Below are 7,389 nucleotides of genomic sequence, written 5' to 3' on the forward strand. Positions count from 1 at the left end.
GAACTTATTGTCTACTGTTTCTCATCTGGGTTTCCCCAGAAATCACCCCAAAGCAAAAAAGTGAACAAATACAAAATAATTGTGAAAAAATCTTTATTTAAGACATTTTCCTCCCCCAAATTTGCATGATAAATTCTTTCTAAAAACGTTTACTCATTCTTCAATTATCACATAATGTGAGGAGTTCCACTGCAATGAGAATATAGATATTTTATCACATTTAATAAAGACAAAAGTAAAGTAGATTGATATTAATCATCATTATGCATAAAATTACTTATTTTCATTTATACTTATAAAAAACTCATACACTAGTGGGAATATTTTCTATTAATTTACCTCGAAGTTAATTTGAAACCTCTGATTCTAGTAATTCACATTACCCATTTTATTTATTGGTGCTCTGACTTTCAATGGTTAGTTTGAGAAGGTAATTTTTTAAAATTCATTTTTAATGACATTTGGGTTGATGAACCTTTTTAGTGTTTTTGTTTCTACAAAGCAGCAGACAAATTGTGAAAAAAAAAGTGAATTTTTTAGGAAATTTATACAGATTTGTTTAAAAAGTTAACAAACATGATGATAGTAACATTTATTTTTTAATAAATTAAACCTACTGGTTTCAAGTTGACTGATTGTGGCTAACATTTTGCTATTTAATAAAAGACAGTAGGAGTCCGTCCATTAAACAGTCCTATTAGGTATATCTATTTTTTATTACAGAGTATATATTTTACCACTATTATTTATTTATGTAACATGGTTTTGAAAGCTTGAAAACATTATTTTTTTCTGCCAGCTTTATTTTTATCTGCTACTCAAGAAGGATTTATATATTTTTTATTAGAGCTAAAAAACAAAGCTTGATTTTGCTGAAACTTGTCAAATTTAGCTTGTGTGTTCTGAAATGTGATTAAAAACTTTTTAGAGGTTTAAATTAGAATATAGGAAAGCTAAATTGAATCTCTAAATTGAAGTTTTCTGTTTCAAAAATCAGAGATGTTTCTGCATTAAAAAGTCTAATTTGACAAATATTTACCATGCTCCTCCTAAATACCAGATTCTTGAGGAGTTCACAGTGAAGGGAAGGATATTTTGTACCTTACCGTATTTGCAATTGGTTCCTTAATGTTAGAAGTTTACCACCAATATATCCAGTGATTCACTGCTGCTTGTTGGTGCCTGAAATTCCTACTAAGAAGTCCCTTACATGGGCTTATCCAATGTCCAAGTCAAGTGGGTGACCAGGGAAAGTTAATGATTTGCTGTTAATTAGAACTAAATTAGTTCAATGCATGCTAAGGAGAAAGGAGTCGAGGAGCTGCTTGCAATCAATTTTGCTCTTATTCCTGAGGCTGAGGGGGGCAAATTCAAGGAAGAAGGAAGGCAGGTACGTGATCCTGGTCTAATCTCCTTATGAACATAGTAATAACTGACCTTTTGGCAAACAAATTAATGCAAAAGAGTCTTTCTATAGCGCAAAAGATATGCTATATAATATCTTTAAAAGATATGCTATATATATATAAATACAGATTTATATTCTATAAATATACTGAATGTCAGATGTCCATGATCTAAGATTACTTAAGACAAACACACTTGGAATCTATGGGTGAATTAAGCATGGCTCTCTGGAAAATGTCACATAAGCTGTATAACTATCTGAATAGAAAATGGAGGTATTTTGTAACTGAATCTGGTCCTGACTGTGACGAGATGTACACTTTCCCAACTTGAGACCTCAACTTTTACTTGGGCAAGAGGGTGCATCTGTCGTAGGTAGGAAGGCACAGTAAAAATCCCTATACCTCACCCTTGATCACTCATGACTCTTAAAAGCCCATTTACTCGAAATTATTAATAAAGGCTAAAACTGAATAAGATCTCTCATTTGTGTGAGTCTGATTTGACAATCTGATCCTTCAATGTTAACTCATGCTTAGCAAGTGTTTTGTGGGATTGGCATGAAATTTATTTCCTAATGATGAAGTGTACACAGAAAAAGACTTGCTCCCTTGTCCATTTCTAGCTAAAGTGGAGAAGATACTGTTTTTAAGAAAATCCATAAAACTTTTTTGACAGTTTTTATGCTCTCTTCAGATCTCTTTAGAAAGTTTCCAACTAAGATAACATTTTGGAAGCATAGAGATGTCTATGATTTAGGTAATAAAATCAATTGGTTTGTTTGTTTTCAGTTTAACTAAAATGTACCATGAGATATTTGGTTTAAAAATTCATTGTGAATTTATATGCTTATTGCAAAATTAATCGGACAGAGGTGAGTTTTCTCTAGGAAGCTTTGCTCTTGTTTGTTTTCTTGGGCTTATTTTATTTTACTTATTTTTGGCTGCATTGGGTCTTAGTTGTGGCATGAGTGATCTTCGTTGAGGCATGCAAGATCTTTAGTTGCGGTGTGCAGGCTTCTCTCTCATTGTGGTGGTCGGGTTTTTTTTCCTCTCTCTAGTTGTGGTGCACAGGCTTCAGGGCATGTGGGCTCTATAGTTTGCAGCACGCGGGCTCTAGTTGAGGCTCCTGGGGCCAGTAGTTGTGGTGCACGAGGTTAGTTGCCCCGTGGCATGTGGGATCTTAGTTCCCCCACCAGGGATTGAATCCACGTCCCCTGCATTGGAAGGTGGATTCTTTGCCACTGGACCACCAGGGAAGTCCCTCTTGTGCTTATTTTAATTTCAGTGTAAATGCAGTGTCTCTGTTTTTGAAAATGTGCACTCTTAGCACACTTGGTACATGTGTTCCCTGCATTCAAGTGCCCCTCAGGAATGCTGGGCAGCTGCCTTCCCTTTATTGGTTCTGCAACTTCTCTGGGCTTTCCTCCCACCTCCTGATGTACTTTCACTGCATATCTATTTATATAATTATTGCCATTTGAAAAAGGACAACTTCCATTTATTCTATTTGCTTGGATCTCATACCTACATTCCAAAATGAGAAATCTAAATGTCTAATATATTTGTAAATTGTTATCAATGATCTAAAAATATGCAATGTGGTGTAGAAGGAAGATAACTGTTTATGAAAAATAAAATATGTGGTATAGAGTACAAGATATGACACTCACTTCAGAAATAATTGCAAGCTACAAATTTCAGGGAGATGTTTTCCCGGATAAATGAGAGGATAAAAATCATATTTTTAAATCAGTCATTGCTATTAAGCTACCTACTTCTGAAGAAGATGCAAATGCATAACTAAATAAATGATACAAGTGGCAGGAATTACAGGTACTGGTTTAAAACAGTGGGTCAGGTATTGTGACCAAGTGAGGCCATTTATTCAGTATACTCAGATGGTCTGTCAACTACCATGAAAATTTAACCAGATGGTTTTTCAAGCTCAAGTTTTCCAATGCCATTTTAAAATAATGAGTGACAATTTAAGGAAATGTTACTGGTAAAGTTTTTATTTCTCTCAGTTACCAAATGCATTTTGACTTTGTAATCAGTACTCTGAGAGATTTCTTTTCTTTGAGATGAGCCAGATGGTGGCATTATTTTCATTCGAAATGTAGCTTTGAACTTTATTATCTAAATATTTTGGTTATTTCTGTCACAGTGGATTTTGAGTGGTGTTTTCATGCCGATTTCCATTCCCACAAATTTGTCAAATGTCTATTCTAGTTTGGACATGTTGCTAAGGAATAGGGATAAAAAGATGAATGCTGCCTACCCTTGAAAAACATATTTTGCTCCAGGAGGCACATCATGCAAACAAATAATTAAAATTATAACTTTTATATTCTTCTCTAGAAATACATAGAAACTACAAAACTGTTACAAATTACAGCAATTACCTCCATCTATTTCTGTCAGGGAAATAAGGTAAAGCATAAAGGGAAAGTGACACCTGACTTGGATTCTAAGGAATAGGTGTTTACTGAGCAAAGGTAAAGGATATTTTGGACAGAAGACAAAGTTTGTGTAGCCTTGGAGGGAAGCTAGAATGCTGGGCTGTGAGTTTACCTGTAGAAAAATATTTTGAAAAATGAGCAAAAACAACTGTGAATATAATATCAAGTGAACAAGGTCAAATAGATGTCAGAGAACAAACACATCAGAGTTGAGTTGATGGAACAATTTTGGGGGTAAACTATGAGTCTGGGTCAATGGCAGAAGTGTGGATCCCCTGTAACCACTTACTTTTCGGGTTAGAGCCTAGGAATAGAGCAGGAACAGTTGCTAGACTCTGGCAGAAGGACCAAACCCTTAGACTGTGGGGTTATTTAGACCGCATGATTAAGAAATCATCATCCCTTCCCTGGCCTGATTAGAATTGGGATTGAACAGCACTCCAGTGGGCAGGCACTTGGCTCCAGTGCTGATCTCCCAGCTCAGCATACATAGTCGGAGGAACTATGTATGCTGAGCATACATAGTTGTATGTATGCATGCTCAGTGTGGGCAACCATCATGGTGTAATCTGGAGGCTCGGTTCCAAGCCTTGTCTTGCATCTGCGTAACATGTCAGGCCAGTTTCACGATCCTCCATCTCAGCCTCATCCAGGCTTGGCTCCCTCAGAACAATGGTTGGCCTCCGTGGACATTTGTAGGAGACCAACCTGCAGAGAATCCACTTTGGAAAAGTTAACCCTTAGTTCCTACATATCCCAAGCGTGTAGTACACATCGTGGCATAAGAGAACCTCTGCATACTTTCATTAGTATTTCCTAATTATACCCAGGTAGTTTGTGGCGTAGCTAGCATTTAAAATCAGGCCTGCTAGAACGCACCGGCGAGGGCCCCGGCACCGTGTTGGGGCCGAGGGGATGGCGCAGAGGTGCTTGAAGCTGCGGAAGCGGGTCGGACCTGGGCTGGTAGGAGCCCCGCCCCTCCCGCCTCAGCGGATCATGACCCGGGCTGTGGCTGCGGAGGTCGCGGTGGCGGGGACGCGGCGTGGCGGAGCCAGCGCTAGAGGTGATGCTGTTTCCGGTGACCACCCCGGGATCACAACAGACCCCGCCGCCGCCCAAGCACTATGGCATCCCCTCCCCCATCAGTTTAGCAGCCCCCGGGGAAACTGACTGCGTACTCATCCAGAAATTAATTGAAACCCTTTGGGGTTTTTGAAGAGGAAGAGTAACTGTAGCTCAGGATTTTAAGTTTGGAGAAATTAAATAATCTGGTAAAGGAATGGATACGAGAAATCAGTGAAAGCAAGAGTCTTCCAAAAGCTGTAATTGAAAATGTTGGAGGGAAAATCTTTACATTCGGTTCTTATAGATTAGGGGTGCATACGAAGGGTGTAGATATTGACACGTTGTGCGTGGCACCAAGACGTGTTGATTGAAGCGACTTTTTCACCTACTTCTATGATAAATTGAAACTACATGAAGAAGTAAAGGCTTTAAGGGCTGTTGAGGAGGCATTTGTACCAGTTATCAAACTGTGTTTTAGTGGGATAGAGATTGATATTTTGTTTGCAGGATTAGCACTGCAGACTATTCTGGAAGATTTGGACCTAAGAGATGACAGTCTGCTTAAAAATTTAGATATTAGATGCATAGTAAGTCTTAATGGTTGCTGGGTAACTGATGAGATTTTACATCTGGTACCAAACATTGACAACTTCAGATTAACTCTGAGAGCCATCAAGTTGTGGGCCAAATGCCACAATATCTATTACAATATATTAGGTTTCCTAGGAGGTGTTTCCTGGACGATGCTAGGAGCAAGAACTTGCCAGCTTTATCCAAATGCAATAGCATCAACTCTTGTATGTAAAGTTTTCTTGGTGTTTTCTGAATGGGAATGGCCAAATCCAGTGCTACTGAAAGAGCCTGAAAAACGAAATCTTAATTTGCCTATCTGGGACCCGAGAGTAAATCCCAGCGATAGGTACCATCTCATGCCTATAATTACACCAGCGTACCCACAGAAGAACTCCACTTACCACGTGTCTGTTTCAACAAGGATGGCCATGATTGAGGAGTGTAAGCAAGGGCTTGCTATCACACATGAGATTTTGCTGAGTAAGGCAGAGTGGTCCAAACTTTTTGAAGCTCCCAGCTTCTTTCAAAAGTACAAGCATTATATTGTACTTCTAGCAAGTGCACTGACAGAAAAACAACATCTAAAATGGGCAGGCTTGGTGGAATCAAAAATCTGAGTCCTGGTTGGAAGCTTGGAGAAGAATGAATTTATTACACTGGCACATGTCCTTCCAGCACCCAAGGAAAATCCTGACAAGGAAGAATTTCGTACAGTGTGGGTGATTGGGTTAGTGTTAAAAAACCCAGAAAACTCTGAAGTTCTCAGTATTGATCTCACCTATGATGTCCAGTCTTTCACAGATACAGTTTATAGGCAAGCGATAAAGAGCAAGATGTTTGAGATGGATATGAAAATTGCTGCAATGCATTTGAGAAGAAAGGAACTTCATCAACTACTACCTAATCACGTGCTTCAGAAAAAGAAAACACACTCGACGGAAGGTGTCAGATTAACAGCTTTGGATGATGGCAGCCTCGACCTGTCTGTAGACAGTGAAGACAGCACATCTGTGTCTTCACTTCCTGGCTCTATGAAGACTGGCCCAGTGACTGGCAGCGCTCAGGGTAGAAGTAGTCCTGCCCCAGCTGTGACGGCAGCATCTGTGACTAGCGTACAGGTTCCCAAAGTTTTCTTGCAACAAGCAAATCCCAGTGACAGCTCAGGGGTGCGTCCAGCAAAAGCATCCCTCAGACTGCCCCACAACCAACTATTTCTCCACCACCGAAGCCCATGGTCACCAGAGTTGTTTCCTCAACATGTGTGGTCAACAATCCACCCAGGCCTTCAGGGAGCACAGCAGCAAACATAGCTAATCCTATCACAGGGGTCTAGGGGACATTGTCACGTTACAAAGAAGAAAGGACCAAGGAAACCAGAACAGAAGATGAACTTGTCTCATCAAGAGACAACTGTGACTCAGTTGGAAACTATTCAGACAGCAGCTTCTCTATTGGCCTCATGGGGAACATCCAGTGCAGACCTTCTCAGTACCCTTGCTCTCCCTGCAAATCTTATTTCTATCATCAAGAATTCAATGAAACAGATTGAACTGAGAAAAACAACCTCAAGCATCCATAAACAGTATCTGCCAACTCAGCCTGCTGTCTTCAAATGCTAAAGGAGGAGGACGAAGGGTACCAAACTAGATATGGTTCAAAATAGAATTGTTAGGCTTATTGGATGACTTCCTTTATTGGGCTAATCTTGATCAGAAGTCCAGGTTAGTATGTGAAGCTAGAAGTACTGTTATTAATGTGTCAGATTATTTATGTGTCAGCCACAGTGACGCTAACTATTTCAAAGGACTCCTGCCCTTTAAGAGGAAAAAAACCCTCCAGCTATATTTGTACCCATGACTGACATCGGGACTGGATTGATGTTT

At 39.4% G+C, this 7,389-nt stretch overlaps 1 pseudogene; it reads left to right on the forward strand.

The window, feature by feature from the left end:
* Positions 1-4,757: 4,757 nt before the first annotated feature.
* Positions 4,758-6,867, forward strand: LOC111168777 (poly(A) polymerase beta-like; annotated as a pseudogene).
* Positions 6,868-7,389: the final 522 nt, after the last annotated feature.

The sequence above is a fragment of the Delphinapterus leucas genome, chromosome 12, assembly GCF_059928025.1.
Source record: "Delphinapterus leucas isolate spDelLeu-1000000601 "Yukka" chromosome 12, BTC_Dleu_Yukka2, whole genome shotgun sequence".
Lineage (NCBI taxonomy): Eukaryota > Metazoa > Chordata > Mammalia > Artiodactyla > Monodontidae > Delphinapterus > Delphinapterus leucas.